The sequence below is a fragment of the Heteronotia binoei genome, chromosome 6 (genome assembly GCF_032191835.1).
Source record: "Heteronotia binoei isolate CCM8104 ecotype False Entrance Well chromosome 6, APGP_CSIRO_Hbin_v1, whole genome shotgun sequence".
In the NCBI taxonomy this organism is placed as follows: Eukaryota; Metazoa; Chordata; class Lepidosauria; order Squamata; family Gekkonidae; genus Heteronotia; species Heteronotia binoei.
This window is the reverse complement of record NC_083228.1, coordinates 24789257-24807065: the sequence shown is the minus strand read 5'-3', so window position 1 is coordinate 24807065 and position 17809 is coordinate 24789257.

The window sequence follows — 17809 nt, the reverse complement described above, 5'->3', positions numbered from 1 at the left end:
AGATCATTGGATGCATATAACAAACAATTTACAAAAACAATACATAATATGCTAGGTATTAAGAATTAAAAAGTCTACAATTCATTCTATTAGGCAAAAAGGAAATATTCCTAAAGAATTCCAAAACCGGGCCCCAAAGCAAATCATAATCTATAGCTAAATCAGTATCATTTTTGAAGAAAGGGTTATCAGTTGTCTTACCCATTACATACTGGTCCCATAATTTATCATACCACATTTCAATTGTGGGGGTATGTGGAGGTTCCCAATTTTTAGCAATTGTCATTTGAGCTATTGCCAACATTGTCGAGATTAAAGATTTCTGATCTTTACTCACCAGTTATCAGGCCAGATATCAAATAAAAGAAGTTTAAAATCTACTGGAATGGTTAGATTGAATATAAGTTCTATTTGCTCTATCACTTTAGTCCAACAGCTTGACATGCTCCTTCCTTCATCCTACCCATGACCATCTTTCAGCATACTGCAGCAAGAAAGAGGACTCTGATGAAAGTTTGAGGCATTTGTGGCTTGCTGCATTGTGTTGAAAGAGTCCTGAGGATGCCAGACAGGAAGGAGCACATGAGCTGGTTCTGGGTAGGGGCACAGAAGTTGGGGGGGGGGAGCAGAATGCAGTGTTGCCCCACAATTTAATGAGGGAGATTCAGGGATAAGACACTCTTGCAAGCCTCATCTATTCCTCTTGCCCATGCTGGCCACTAGTACAAAACAACCTGGTTCCCTTCTTTCCAAACCAGGCACAGTTAAACATACATGGGCTGAGTTCAGACCAGCAGTTTCGGGCACACAGGAGATGTCTCAAATCAGGCCATTTCAAAAAGGAGCAGCGGAAGTCTGTTCAGATGCTCCCCCACAAAACGCCTGTATCTCAAGTGGGAGGCACTTTGATGCGGCCAGGTGGTTGTCCTGCACCGTTTCTGTAGTGCAGTTTGGGTTTCTTTTTTTCCTTACATTTTTTAGTGGCCATGTGCTCATGCACCTAGGGCAGTTTTTTTTAAAAAAAGAATAGTGGTGAGCATCTCCAATCTGCCTCACTTGCGCACTCCCGCCTTCACAAACCGGAAAAGTGGATAGCATGTGGCAGAAGAATTTGCTACCATTTTTTGAGCAGCCTCAGAGATGGCAGAGGACAAGGTGAGTACGGGAAAGGATGTGTGTGTCTGAACTTGATTTTTAAATCGGTCTTTGAGCCATCCCTGGATCAGTTTAAATGGCCAGTCTGGACCCAGCCCTGCTCTCCTTTAAAAGGGTGGAATGTGAAGGAGCATTTTGTGATTTTTTCACTGATATAACAAAAAGGAGTTACTAGCTCAGGTTCAGTCAGGACAGCTAGCACATTAATATGGTACCCCTACTTCTCCCACCTGTATTTCTCCCACTAATCCTTAGGTTCTTATGAATTATCATTATTTTAAACAGGTCCTTTCCCTTTAAGCAAGGATAATTTAAGCTACCTTTTATTACAGAAGAAGTGCCAACGGAATGGTTCTCTACCTGCTGCATGCCAGACAATGCAAATGTTAAGTGGCACGTAATGTTAAAGTGTCCTGTAGCCACCTGACAAGATATTTTTAAATCATGAAAGCAGTCAAAAGAAGTTGTCCTGTCTATGAATGATAAAGAAACAGCATATCATTAAAGCAGTCAGTCAGTCAGTCATATGCCCTGGAAATTCAAAACTGCGCTGCAGAAGAGAGGGGAATTGCCTTGATCCTGGTATGCTGTGTGAGGAACAGAATCACAGGACACAGGTCTGGCAGGACATCTGCATTCTTGGAGTGTGGAAACTCAGCGCTTAAAATGCTTAACTAACTGCTGACAGGATGCCACAAGGAATAAGCAGAATGCCCAAGAAGCTTGTCAAGGGGGAAAACAATCAGAAGATGCAAGTTACAAGTAAGTTCATAAACCAAAGGAAGCCAGAGAGAGCTGTTGCTGTAGTGTCAGATTACCCCAGAGGTTCTGCAATGTATTAACATATGAACATATGAAGCTGCCTTATACTGAATCAGACCCTTGGTCTATCAAAGTATTGTCTTCTCAGACTGGCAGCGGCTCTCCAGGGTCTCAAGCTGAGGTTTTTCACACCTATTTGCCTGGACCCTTTTTTTGGAGATGCCAGGGATTGAACCCGGGACCTTCTGCTTCCCAAGCAGATGCTCTACCACTGAGCCACCGTCCCTCCCACAGAGGGACAGAGACCTCCTGTTTACAAGTAGAACCAGACAGACTGACCAATATGCCTCCGGTCACTGGTGGATTCTCTGCCAGGCTGTTGGACTCAGAGCATGTCTTGCCATGCTGAACCCTGGTTTTACTTCTGGGATAGCTGAGAAAGAGCCCCTAAATAGTCACTGTGTTCAAAGCATTCCTTGGACCTATTATGGTGTCTTCTGTACAGATACAATGCCATATACATTGACAACTCCACAGTCACTGAGAAATAACCTTAGGTGCACAAAGATTCCCTGTGACCACCTCACAACACCAAATCTAACCCAGTTCTCCACATCTTACGCAAAGAAATCACATTATTGACCAGATCAATGGGGCCAAGGAGGACCAGGGCCCCTAGAATTTTGTGTCATCCCCCCCCCCCCCCAGTCCAGCCCTGTAGAAGTCTTCTACACCATACTGCATCACAGCCTAACATGATACTGAAGTTCTAGGCCAGAGGTAGCCAAACTGAGGCTCTTTCACACATATTGTGTGGCTCTCGAAGCCCACACTACCCTGTTGGCCAGCTTGGAGAAGGCATTTGTTTCTTTAAATCGCTTCTCCAAGCCAAGCCTGCCAGTGGCTTGGAGAATGCATTTAAAGTTAAAATTGTTTTCTTTTCATCTCTCCCTCCCCTCCCCCATCTATTTGCCTTCCTTCCCCTCCGTCCCTTCTCTCAAACATCTGATGTTTATTCCATGTGGCTCTTATATTAAGCAAGTTTGGCCACCCCTATTTTAGGCCCATAGGAGAAATAAATCATGTTAGATCCTAACAATGCCCCAGTGTGTTCCTCTACTACATACCATTTGAGGCGGCATTTCTAGCAGTAGACAAGGAGCAGCAAAAGAGAGATGGAAGATGAATGGACAAAGGATCCTAATGATAAGGTCCAGTTACTGGAAAATTCATGTTTTTGAGCTACATCAAAATTACCCTAGTTTAGTGAAAGTATAATACCTGGGATGTTATCTCAGCTTGGTTAGGGGGATTTTATGGATTTTTTTTTTCTTTTTTGGTTATGCCTGAAGAAGACATCTTTAAGGAGCAAGGAGCTCCCAATTTATCTTTTCACCCTCTATAATGTATCAAATTTGTGTTTACTGTTCAAGCGCCATGCATACACCTGGATACTGCTTGCAACCTTAAAAACTTCTCCTAAACTGAATTGTTATTTTTTAAAGGGAAGGGTCTTTTATTATGTTATCTTCGAATTCAGGAAAATCACTCTGAATTTTGTTAATATCTGCTGCTTTCACTAACTAGCCCACTTCTGGCCGTACTTAATTGCTAGCTTTTCAAATGATAGCAAGCATAAACCTTCCTATGATAGCAAGCATAAACCTATCTGAGCCATCCCTGGACGCTCTTCCATTTTGCCTTATTCTTTTCCCAAGATCCTTATTGAACACAATAGAAGCATAGCCAGTCCCTGAGTCTGACATTTCCCCTGTTTTTATTTGCCTTGCTCTAAAGTGAATTCAGTACTAATCTGCATCAAATGAATGTACAATATTACAGCATGGATCCTTTCTGTGCATTGGACTGTATTAACATAAAACCAGAATATGTGACTTTACATAATGCACAAAACCAAATGGTTTGCTGTCTTGAATCTATTTCCCTTGTTTACACACACAGGGATCACACCGTGGCTTTTTCCCTAGCCACTTGCCCATGATTTTGGAACCTGTTCAGGACAACAGATGTAAGGTTGGGACAATATGTGACCACAATCAAATATTCCATAGAGGAAAGTTCTGTTAGTTGCTTGGGTACATTTTAAATGGCACGATGGTCGCATCCAACAGCAAAAAATGAATATGAGGGTTTCTTGCTACCCAACTGAAAAAGAATCCATGCTCACGCACTGATACACTTCATTGACAAACAGGCACCTTCATTCTGCACAGTACGCATGACCAACTTTAAAAACAGACTATTGCCATTTATAGTTGTGATGATAGCTGTACTTCCAATTTGTTTTTAGCTTCTTTTAAACAAAACATTTATCTCTTTAGGCTACCCTAGTCTCCTAAATATCACCCTCATATAACAAAGCAAAAGATTCATATCTTTATAGAATAGGTCCTGTTTCTTTTGTGAAAGAGTTACAATTTCAGTTTCAAAAATAAAAAGTAAAAAGAAAATCATCCTCATGCAGGGCTGGGGTTTTTTTGAGCCGGAATGCACAAGAATGCAGTTCCGACTGGCATGGCATCAGTGGATGTGACCTAACATGCAAATGAGTTCCTGCTGGGCTTCTTCTACAAAAAAAGCCCTGTGTGAAACAATGATGATGCCAGGGCATGTGGCCTAATATGCAAATGAGGTCCTGCTGGGCTTTTTCTACACAAAAAGCCCTGTCCTCATGTATTTATGCTTGAGTATCAGTCACAAGAGCCCTGTGGCACAGAGTGGTAAAACTGCAGTACTGCAGTCCGAACTCTCTGCTCATGACCTGAGTTCGATCCCGGCGGAAGCTGGTTTCAGGGAGCCGGCTCCAGGCTGACTCAGCCTTCCATCCTTCCGAGGTCGGTAAAATGAGTACCCAGCTTGCTGGGGGGAAAGTGTAGATGACTGGGCAAGGCAATGGCAACCCACCCCATAAAAAGTCTGCCATGAAGACGTCGTGATGCGACATCACTTCAGAGTTGAAAACGACTGGTGCTTGTACAGGGGATTACCTTTAACTTTTAAAGAACCCTGTGGCACAGCGTGGTACAGCTGCAGTACTGCAGTCAGAGCCCTCTGCTCATGACCTGAGTTCAATCCCAGTGGAAGCTGGTTCAGGTGGCCGGCTCCAGGTTGACTCAGCCTTCCATCCTTCCGAGATTGGTAAAATGAGTACCCAGCTTGCTGGGGGGAAAGGGTGGATGATTGGGGAAGACCATGGCAAACCACCCCGTAAAAAGTCTGCTGTGAAAATGTTGTGAAAGCAACATCACCCCAGAGTCAAAAACGACTGGTGCTTGCACAGGGGACTACTTTTACCTTTATCAATCATTAGTTATAACTAAGAACTGGTTACAATACATTGGAAAGTTCATTTTGGGTTAACAGAATGCCAAAGCACATGATAAAACATGGCATGAAGACTGGCAGTGACCATGAAGTCCATAATTACCTGAGCCAGTATTAGAAATGGCCCAGCTCGTAATTGTCACATTCAGCATTACGAAAACTGTTAGCCTGCAAAAGTTCTCTGTCTCAATATACCAAGCAAGATTCTGAACATGCATTCAACCTGTGCCAGGCACTCGAAGCCTGTTGTTTTGCTTCTTAATCTTTAATGTCCAATCAATGAGAAATTCTCATGAGAAATTCTCAATGATTGCTATGAACTATGCATCCCAACCTGCCAGTCAAACAGCCTTTTTGTTTGATGAGTAGAGCCTCTATCAGGAGCAATTTTCTTGATTGTTTCTTGCAAATGTTTTATGTGGCTCTCACCCCAAATCCAAATCTAAAACCCTACCCTGTTCCCAGTTTTGTGGCTCTCTGTCATATCTGCTGCTATTTTGTCCCTCACAGGCAGGGTAGATAAAACCAGCTCCCAGGGACAATATGTTAATGTGCATGCATCACTCATGTACAGCCACCAATATCACAAGCCTGTAGAGAACCCTTGGGAAAAAACACCATGTTTCTGAATGTTTGCTAAGAATGCATGCAAGTACAAAGGTGATTCCAAACTAAGGCAAATGGCACCCATTGCCAATGAAAGGTATTGGAAGGAGCCACTACAAGATAATTGACAGCAATTACGTAGCACCGGCCAACATGTAATTCTGATGCTCAGAGGAAATCAGAAGTATCAGGGTACAAGAAGCCAGTAACTAACACTCTGCGAGACAGTTACACGCACATTCTCTTCCCTCTTCTCAAACTGGTATGTTGTTCATGCGTCAAGGCACAGTAGGAAAGCATAAAGGAAATTGTGACGCAACCAGCAACACTGAACGTGTATTTTCTCCAGTAAAATGTTTATTTTATGCTGCCCCATTTCTGTAATACACATCACAAAGAGCTTATTCAAGAAAACAAGACAAGAATCCATCACGAGCATAAGTTGTTACATGTTGTGCCCAGTAGACCCCTCTAGCCACCTCCCAGCTCCCTGTGAGGAGGCCAGTCTAGGGGCTTACTACCAGGGCACTTTAAATCTGATATCAAGGGGGAGGCAAAGCTCTTCCACCTTCCCCCAAGGTTGCTGCCACCAGACTAGTATTTTTTACAGGGCCCAATCTACCCTGGTTCCCCTGAGGGATCAACAAGCTCCAGATAACCAAACAAATGCTATAGCATTCACACCTTCTTCTGAGGAGGACTGACAGGCACTGGTCTCTTTGCAAGCCACTGACACCAAACAAAAGGTTAACAAAAATTTATTCTCAACGGTACAGGTATTTTCCCAACACCGTGTAACAAAACAATAAAAAGCTTTAACAGCTGTCTAGTTACCTTGACCCTCGGGCCAACTGTAGAGAGTTAAAAAGCTTCAGAGTTCCACAGGTACTCCCTTCTAGGACGGTCCCGCCAAATCCACCAGGGTTCCAAGAATACTCTTACAGACCCCTCAGGTCACCACAGCTCCTTGACTACAAAAGCAGCCAGAAGACTAAGACTAGGAGGGAAATCTCCTCTTTTACTAGCCCACCAGCCTCTAATGGGCAATCAAGGCCTGATACCTTGCAGCTGGTGGCTCTACCCTGGAGCTTACAACACAAGGTGAGGAATCCTGTAGAACTTATATCAACTTAAAACTTAGCCCTGGCACTACAGTTACACAAATAAAAAGATAACCAAAACACGCTGGGAGCTTGAAGGGGAAAGTTCCTCCTCAGTCAAAAATCAACAGAAATAAACTTGCAAACTGGTGCATGCCTTGAAGACATCATACCTTACTTAGATGGCTAGTGCAGTCAAAGGCTAAGTTAGCAACAAACTGTGAAGTGAAGAGAAAAACTGTCCAAGCCAAATGCCAAGCCACCAGCAATTCAGAACCACTCCCACCATCTTTCTGTTCATTTCTGACACAGCAACTGATGCTAAAGTAATGACTGTAAGCAAGGCGTTTTTTTAAGAAGGAATGCACAGGAACGCAGTTCTGGTCAGCTTGACATCAGGGGGTGTGGCCTAATATGAAAATGAGTTTCTGCTGAGATTTTTCTACAAAAAAACCCCTGTGTGAAATAATGATGATGTCAGAGGGTGTGGCCTAATATGTGAATGAGTTCCTACTGGGCTTTTTCTACCAAAAAAGCCCTGATTGTAAGAGATTTGGAAAACAAATGGGCATTCTGAAGGAAATGCACAATGGGCAGAAGAAGTTCCAGTGCTTAACTCCAGTTCCTTCCTTCTTGTGTCAAGGAAGCCGAAGAAAGACAAATAATGGCAAAAGAAAGGGGGTTGTCATCTTGTCAGAGGATGAACATCTCACAGGCAGTGTCTGAACTGACATGCTGGAATTAAACTACAACAGATAAATAAATCACTTGTAAAGAATAACACAGATTTTTTTTTTAAATTAAGCTGGTGCTAAGGTAGCATTTTGTTTGGTCAGATTTATTTCATATGTACTATTAAGAAAAGGGCTTTTTTTTTTTTAAGCAGGAACACACAGGAACATAGAGCTGGCTGGCTTGGAATTGGGGTTGTGGCCTAAAATACAAATGAGTTCCTACTGGGCTTTTTCCTGTAAAAAACTCCCGTGTGTTACAATGGTGACATCAGAGGGTATGGCTTGATATGCAAACGAGTTTCTGCTGGGCTTTTTCTACTAAAAGAACCCTAAGAGCATCAAAAAAGAGTTTAAATGATGGCAATTTTAAGGTTATTCACTTTACTGTGGTTCTAATATAGAGACGTGCTGGTTATTGACTGAATAACTTCTATTCTATTCTATTCTATTCTATTCTATTCTATTCTATTCTATTCTATTCTATTCTATTCTATTCTATTCTATTCTATTCTATTCTATTCTATTCTATTCTGACATGGTAGCAATTTTAGGGTTATGTCATCATGTATAAGAACATAAGAGAAGCCATGTTGGATCAGGCCAGTGGCCCATCCAGCCCAACACTCTGTGTCACACAGTGGCCAAAAAAATATATATATACACACACACACACACACATATATATATATATATATACACACTGTGGCTAATAGCCACTGATGGACCTCTGCTCCATATTTTTATCTAACCCCCTCTGAAGCTGTCCTATGCTTGTAGCTGCCGCCACCTCCTGTGGCAGTGAATTTCATATATTAATCACCCTTTGGGTGAAGAAGTACTTCCTTTTATCCGTTTTAACCCGACTGCTCAGCAATTTCAATGAATGCCCACGAGTTCTTGTATTGTAAGAAAGGGAGAAAAGTACTTATTTCTCTACTTTCTCCATCCCATGCATTATCTTGTAAACCTCTATCATGTCACCCCGCAGTTGACGTTTCTCCAAGCTAAAGAGCCCCAAGCGTTTTAACCTTTCTGCATAGGGAAAGTGTAATCCACATACAAAGTCATGTGTTTTCATGGATACTGCATTTCTCATTTGTAGCCTGACCTTGAACACCTGGACAGGTGTGGAGAACCTAGGTACTCTGTGCCTTCCAAAGCTTGCACAGAACTATTGCTCTCTCCATGCTGTCCGTAGCAACCTTGCCTGAGGGAAGGTGGAGGGGGCCTGGCTCGCAGGATGCACAGTATAGGACACACCAAGGCACAGATGCAAGGAAATACAACTCCCATGATGCTGGAGAAGATGTGTTCTAGATTTAGTTAGTTATAGTATTTTTATTTTGCCTCTGGATCATTATCAGTGCCAGAATGCTTCTCAAGACCTTGTTTCAGACTGCGGTTTTAATTCATCTAAACAAGTTATTAATTCATTACTCACTATGAGAGACTGTGTTGTATGGTGATTAGAGTTTTGGGCTAGGGGCTGGGAGACCCAAGTTTGGTGTTCTGTCATGGAAGTTTGCCAAGGGTCTTTGAGCCAGTCACTCTCACAGGACAGGTGTGGAAATAAAATAGAGCAGAAAGAACCACATACGCTGCCCCCTAAGGAACGGTAGACTTAAAAACTTCACAGATCGTTAAACACTGCAGCCTTAAATGGTACTGATCCACATACTAAATATTTGTTCTGGATGGAAATGACTCTAGAAACAGCTGCAGCATTCTTGTGGGAATCATATACAATACCTTACAGGGCTCTTAGTACAGGGCCTACTGTAAGCTGCAGAAGGATTGGCTACATCAGGGGTGTGTGGCCTAATATGAAAAAGAGTTTCTGCTACAAAAAAGCCCTGCATATAGATTTCATTACAAAACACATTATACACCTCCTCTTTCTTCTGCCTCTCTTCACATTGCAGACTGAAGGTCGTTTCCAAAAATATGTAAGTGATATGCACAAATAAATAAAGCGATATCACATTACACATATCACATGGACTGTGCCTACAATTAAAATTGCCTTCCTACAATTAAAAGTGGAAGCCTTCCTGACATGCTTGGGAAGGCTATTCCATAGTGAAGGAGCTACCACTGAAAAGGATGGGTTGTGAGCTGCAGGTGGTCAAATCTGTCTATGAGAAGGCACACAGATCTTGATTAGAGAAACCAAAGCATAACCCAGAGCTAATAAAGAGAGACAATTCAGCAGAAATGTGGGTTTCAGGCCATGAAGAGGTTCATAGGAAACAACCAATACCTTGAACAAAACCCTGAAATAAACAGGCTACCTGTATAAATATTTTACTATAGGTGAAATGTGTGAAAAGTGGCTTTTTCCAGATAATGAACAAGCTGCTACATTTTACAGAAAGTGAAGAATATAAGTTGTTACATGCACAAGCATTCAGGGCCCCACAAAGAAGCTTGTTGCTCATATTGCTGAAGCTGGTCCTCTTGCAGCCCCAGTTGGCCCACTGGAAGTGAGTCTAATTCATGGATCTCATTGGATTTCACTAGCGGAGTGTCTCAACTTGACTGGAGGAAGGTCTGAAATGGAATGGAATCCACACACTAGGACAAGACTTACGGTTGCTAAGACTCTAGAGAGTACCGAGTGGAGTTTTAAGAAATGGATAATATCACTTTTCCATGGTTCTTGCATCCTTCAGTTGCATGTGGATCTATATTATAATCACAAGCAAGGATTATTCTCAGAAAATATTAGCTGGAGGGCAGGATATTAGAGTTTTAGACAAATTAGGTGTCATCTCGTTACTTTACAGAAGATGCAGGACACAGCCTCCTAATTCAGAACCTTGTTACAGGTGCAAGAGACCAACCACGGGCACTCCTCCTTAGCTTACACATGTCCTGTCTTTTGAGTATTTAACTATGCAACTGGGTTCATAATGCCTTCCCCATCCCATTCAAATACTATTGTTTTTAAGTTTTAAAGGACTATATAAAACACACACTGCTGGAAGGGGGGCGGGGGATTAACAGTACTTTTGTCAAGCTGTAAAAAAAAATGAGTTCAGTTGGAGTGCAGGTGAAAGTTGGTTTCTATTATATGTTCCCCCAACTTCAGTAATTATCAACCAAAGTTAGGTCTCTATAATATGCTTTCTTGGCTGACAAACCCACCTGGCAGAGGGAGCAATTATTTAACACACTGATAAAATTATTAAACTGAGGCTATTGTCCTTTGGTCATATTTTGAGAAGACAAGAGCCACTGGAAAAGACAACAATGCTCAGAAAAGTTGAAAGCAGCAGGAAGAGAAGAAGACCCAACATGAATGGGTTGACTCTATCAATTTGCAAGGTCTGAGCAAGGCAGTTAAGGACAAGATGTTTTGGAGATAATTCATTCATAGGGTGGCCATAAGGCACTTAAGATACAGACATTGCCATTTCAATACAACCTCAGCTTTGGAATTGACTTAACTACATTCAGATTATCCGAGTGTTCCTAAATTCCATTACTGAGAGCATTCCAACTCTTGGCACTGGATAGAAGGTCCGGCCCCCTCCCAGCCGAGCCAGCTTGCAGGCTATAGGCTGGGGGCCGTCGTTTGCTTCCCCGGAAGGAGGGAGGGGCAGCAGAATCACCCGACATACGGGTGTTTTTTTGCAAGGCGCGAAGTCGGGGCTATATAAGCCCCGGCTCACGCCTTGCTGCGCAGTTTTGTTTCGGCTCTCTGCCCGCCCGCCCTTCCCATTGGCAGTACAGGTTTGTGCCGGTCGCCTTTTGGGGCCAGGTAGGAATTTTTTCACTCCCGCACAATTGGCCCATGTGGGGGTGTTTTTCGCCTACCTTGTACTGCCTAGTAGGTTAGGTTTTGTGAGTATTTGTTCGGTCGCAGGCTGGATGAGGTTTGGCCACTGGGTTTCCCAGGGGAGCACCTATGGCCTAGCACCTTTGGTGCGGTGGTCTGCAGGAACCGTAGATGGGCTAAACGGCTCAGTACGGTGATGCAGATCACAGGGAGCCTCACCTGGGTGGATCTTTCCATGGGGATCGTTCCAGCCCGGTTGGTGATGGCTGGAGGCCTGGCCGCTCAGTACAACCCGATTACGGCGGGTTTGTGCTGGGGGCAGGGTGGCTCGCCCTTTGGACAAGGCGGGGTCCAGGTGTTGACCCCAGGGCTTGTCTGGTCTGGTTTCCCCCCCCCCTGCCAGTTATATTTGTTAACTCAATAAAGCGGCCCGGTTTAAAACCCAATAATGTGTCTGCCTCTTCATTCCGACTGGGGGGGCAAAGCCAAATTATCACAAGCAAACCACAACACTTTGCTTATAACATTTCAAGTTTAGCTCAGATTTAAAACAGAAAAACCTGCACAGTCAATTTTGCTTTCATGTTAGAACCAATACTTCTTTTACGAACTAGACAGATGCAACTTCAAATCAGTTTTCTCACCCACAGGAACCACTGTGAATTTCCTCATTTGAACATATACAAAGGAGTTTTCTTCCTGTCAGATTATCGATCCACAAGATCGAGGTCTATGTCTGCTTTGACTGGCAACAGCTCCTGCAGGGATCTTTCCTAGTCATGCTCCCTGGGATCCTTTAATGAGAATCTGAGGATTGAATCTTGGACCTTATATAAGAAAGCTTACTTGATTTAGGAGTAAGTCTACATAGGATTGCAGAGCTATACTACTATTTACTAATACACAGGAGAATAAATCGCAGAGTTCAGTGTACAAATTTTGCATGGTTTTTATAAAATACATCCCCCCCTTTTTATAAGAGAAAAAAAGAAAGTCTGTTTTGACCATTAAAATAGCTGTTTGGTTGCACATTTATCATTTGATATTTCTACAAGCCTAAATTGTGCTTTAAGCTTTGGATAGTTCAATGAACCCCATCAAGTTATGTTTTCACTTTAAAAGAGTCTCAGCAGCCATGTTTCCTTTTTATACAGCATGGGTGTCTTTAAAAAGAGCTTACTGCAAGCATATTAATAAATGTTCACATGAGAGATTCAGGTGGGTGGCCGTGCAAGCTCATACCTTGAATAACACTTGGCTGGTCTGAAAGGTGCCACTGGACTCTAAGGCTGGGTATAGATGGGCAGCTCCGTGTGACTGGGAGATGTCTCAAATAGTGCTCCCCTAAAATGGAGCAGACAAATCCCATCCACATGGTCCCACGTGAGGTGGCCATATATCGTGTGGGGGGCACTTTGGCACATTCACACAGTTGTTGCATGCCATCCCCTTAGTGCAATTTGGGTTTCTTTTTTCCATTAAATTTTTAAATGGCCATGAGCTCATGTGCTTATGCACTCATGTGTTCTGTGGCAGTGACTTCTTAAAAAAGAATACTGGTGACTGCCTAGAGCAGATTGGTGGATTCACACCACCAACCCGCCTTGCTTGCACGCTCCCATGGTCAGACATCAGGAAATGTGGGAGGGCTATGGCAGAAGATTTTGCTACCACTTCCCTACTGGTAGCTATTTCATCCATCTCAGAGATGTTGGAGGATGGGGTGAGTGCAAGAGCAGAACAGGTGGCAGCTGTGCCTGTCTGACCTTGACTTTCTAATCTGCCTGGGGAAGTGCCAACGTCAGCTCAGATTGGCCATCTGAATTCAGCCCCAGAGCATCATGCAAACATGACTTCTGAGTTCACGCCAGAATTAATATTGTCATATCAATATTTTGCATGTCCCTGCCTCCTACATCTTCCAGCAGTGGCCAACATTCCGCTCGTTACTGTGTTCTCCTTTACTCACCCAATAATGCCGTGAGGTAGGATAGCCTGAAAAGTGACTGGCCCAAGCTCATTGGCTGCCATTTGCCAGCAACTGGGGATCTGAACTCAAGTGCCCCAGATCCTAATCTCTAACCACTATACTCCAGTGGCTAAGACAAAATTTCCCCAAACAAACAACTTTTATTAAGGACACACAGAGACACAGGCTTTCTTCATGCCAGCCAGTCATAAAATTCAAACTTTTGCCTCCTACAGCACTGCATTTCAACTTCCATTGTTACTATTTCTCTCCAGCCCCTACCCGATGTGCCGGTGCTAGTAAGCCACCAGTCATTAATGCTCATTTACAGACACTGTTAATTATTTAAAAGCAAAGAGAGGATTGTTATTTTTCCCTTGACACACTTCAGTAGTACTGCCATTGCATCCCATTGGGGAGCAGAGGCCCACATCAGCAACAGACAACCTTCAAGAGAGGCCTTGTTTCCCAATAAGACAGATCTGCAGCAGTGCTTCTTGAGCCCACAGAGTTCAGAAGAAAGAAAGAAAGAAAGAAAGAAAGAAAGAAAGAAAGAAAGAAAGAAAGAAAGAAAGAAAGAAAGAAAGAAAGAAAGAAAGAAAGAAAGAAAGAAAGAAAGAAAGCCAACTATTTCACATGACAGTTTCTCACACTAGTGAGAACATGTGGACAAAGGGGACCCAATAGATGTTTACCTTGACTTCCAGAAAGCTTTTGATAAAGTTCCTCATCAAAGGCTCCTTAGTAAGCTCAAGAGTCATGGAATAAAAGGACAGGTCCTCTTGTGGATCAAAAACTGACTAATTAATAGGAAGCAGAGAGTGAGTACAAATGGGCAGTCTTCACAGTGGAGGACGGTAAGCAGTGGGGTGCCGCAGGGCTCAGTACTGGGTCCCATGCTCTTTAACTTGTTCATTAATGATCTGGAGTTGGGAATAAGCAGTGAAATGGCCAAGTTTGCAGATGACACTAAATTGTTCAGGGTGGTGAGAACCAGAGAGGATTGTGAGGCACTCCAAAGGGATCTGTTGAGGCTGGGTGACTGGGTGTCAATGTGACAGATGAGGTCAATGTGGTCAAGTGCAAACTAATGCACATTGGGGCCAAAAATCCCAGCTACAAATACAAGTTGATGGGGTGTGAACTGGCAGAGACTGACCAAGAGAGAGATCTTGGGATCATGGTAGATAACTTACTGAAAACGTTAAGACAGTGTGTGATTGCAATAAAAAAGGCCAACGCCATGCTGGGAATTATTAGGAAGGGAATTAAAACAAATCAGCCAGTATCATAATGTCCCTGTATAAATCGATGGTGCGGTCTCATTTGAAATACTGTGTACAATTTTGGTCACCACACCTCAAAAAGGATATTATAGCACTGGAAAAAGTCCAGAAAAGGGCAACTAGGGCCGAGGTCAGACGCACATAAACTGACGAGATGGGTATGGATGAAAGCCAGATGCATGTCGGATTTTATGCAGTTGTCCAAACATCAGCATCTGACAATGGTCGTTGGCTCGTTCGTGTCCCGAACTGCCATGACTGAGACGCGGACTTTTTTGATAGTACATTAAATCCAGAATAAGAATGCTTCTGATGACTCCCGCGCGTACTTTCTATGTTTGAACACTCCATTGTAGCCGACTCGTTGCAAGCGCACATCCGCTTCCCTGCGAGAGCCCACTCCAAATTGTGGAGATTGGTTTACAAAGTAAACAGGTGATAACAGCCGACCTTCCTCGGCATCTGAACATTCCGGCTGAGATCACGAGGCCTCCCGGCTCCTGGTGGATTGTGGCTCCGGTGAGTGGGAGTAGAAACAGACGAAGGAAATGTTCGGCAAGGAAGAGGAAGAGGGGCTGTCAGGCTGGTGTTGTGTATAGGATGAAAAAACAAAGGAGGAGGCTGCCGCTCCCAAGTCTTTTCCTGACAAACGCCAGGTCGGTCGGAAACAAGATGGATGATTTAAGGCTAATGGCTTCTACAAGCAACTTTGTTAAAGACTGCTGTGTGCTGTTAATTACTGAGACCTGGCTAAACCCCTCTATTCCAAGTACTGAGATAGAGTTGGACGGTTTCTCATTACATCGCTTGGATAGGAACAAGACTGTCGGGAAGAGCAAAGGAGGAGGAGTCTGTATGTATGTGAGAGAAGATTGGAGTACGAACTCAAAGATCATAACAAGCCATTGTTCTGCTGAAGTAGAATATATGACTGTAAAGATTAGACCTTTTTATTTGCCATGGGAATCTAGTGCGGTCATTATATTGGTTGTGTACATTCCACCAGATGCAAAAGCTGATTTAGCTTTGAGTTGTTTAGGCAACGAAGTTAGTGAGTTGCAAACTAAGTATCCAGATGCTGTTTTTATTGTAGCAGGGGATTTTAATCATGTTGATTTGTGAGTTGTTCTTCCTAAGTTTTATCAACAGGTGACATGTGCGACTAGGGGTTTGAATACTTTAGTTTGTAGATTTTAGTTCTGCTTTTAATACAATATCACCCCATAGATTGTTGTTTAAGCTTAAAGATTTGAAGCTGTCGGACTCTATATGTGAGTGGATTTTGAATTTTTTGTCAGGTCATTCACAAAGGGTTAAAATGGATGGATATATTTCCTCCGTGAAGATCTTAAATACTGGCACCCCTCAGGGATGTGTCTTGAGTCCACTTCTTTTCACTATTTACACGTCTGATTGTGTTTCTAGCAGTCTGAGTAACAAAATCATTAAGTATGCAGATGATACAACATTGGTAGGGCTCATCTCTGAGGATGATGAGTCTGCGTATAGGAGGGAAGTTCAACAGCTGTCCCTTTGGTGTAAAGTAAATAATCTTATTTTTAATATAAATAAGATGAAGGAAATTATAGTGGATTACAGGAAGAATAGTTTGGACATCCAGCCGTTGTTTATTGATGGTGTTATGGTAGAACAGGTGACAGAATGGAAGTTTCTGGGAATTACCATGAAACAGGATCTAACATGGGGGGCAAATACTTTAGCTCTAGAGAAAAAGGCCCAGCAACGACTATACTACTTAAGACTCTTAAGATCACTACAACTGTCAGGGAGTCTGCTGGTTGCCTTTTATCATAGTTCCATTGAGAGCATTTTATCTTATTGCCTCTGCGCGTGGTTTGGGAGCTGCACGGAAGCAAAGAGAAGGGTGCTCCAAAGAGTGACGAGAAGAGCACAAAAGATTTGTGGATGTTCTCTCCCCTCATTGGTGGATCTGTATAATATGGGATGTAAAAGGAAGATACAAATGATCCTAAGGGACCCTTCACATCTGGGCCATTTGCTATTTGAGATCTTACCGTCAGGTAGACGATATAGAGTGTTGAAGGCTAGGACAAAAAGATTTAAGGACAGTTTCTATCCAAGTGCTGTGGTTAGGCTAAATGCAGGGTTATGAAGGATTATCTGTTTTAGATATATTTAAATGGTTTAAATGGTTTAAATGGTTTTATGAATGTTTATCTGTTTTAGATGTATTTAAATGGTTTAAATGGTTTTAGATGTATTTAAATGGTATGAATATGAATATGTGTGTTTGATGTGTTGGTATGTTTTGACCCAACATTGCTTCTTTTATGTTCTTATGTTATGTTCTTATGTCCGAAAATGATTTACACAGAGACAAAAAAACAGTCCTCACCAATCAAGGGGAAAGTATTTCTGCACATAAAGCTCTCCACAGTGCCTATCAGACCATGGTTATTCAAGCTTTTATATACTACCTTCCCTTTCTCCCAACGTCTGTTATTATTATACTCCATTTAAACACACACAAATGAAATTCCTTATTTACCATTTTCAAGCAGCTGGTTTGGGGTTGCCAACTCCAGATTGGAAAATTCCTGCAGATTTTGGACCCGTGACTGGGGATGGCATGGTTTAGGGAGAGGAGAAACCTCAGTGAAGTATAATGCCATGGAGCCCTCTCTGCAAAGCAGCTATTTTCTCCAGAGAGACTGATCTCTATACTCTGGAGATCAGTTGTAATTCTGGGAGATCTCCCAACCTCACCTGGGAGGCAAACTTAAAGTACTTATCAAAGATTTCAGGTTTTCACGGCTGGTAACATCATTAGGGTTTGTAGAATCTTTCGGGATCAAGTGCCGTGTTCTACTGGAGAAAGTTTTCCTTCCAGACGTTTCGTTCTCAGCTGCGGAGAACATCCTCAGTGGCGTTGCAGCAGCCACTGAGGATGTTCTCCGCAGCTGAGAACGAAACGTCTGGAAGGAAAACTTTCTCCAGTAGAACACGGCACTTGATCCCGAAAGATTCTACAAACCCTAATTAAAGTACTTAGCTCTTTAGGGGGAGGGGCATTCTGGCTTTCTTGTTCC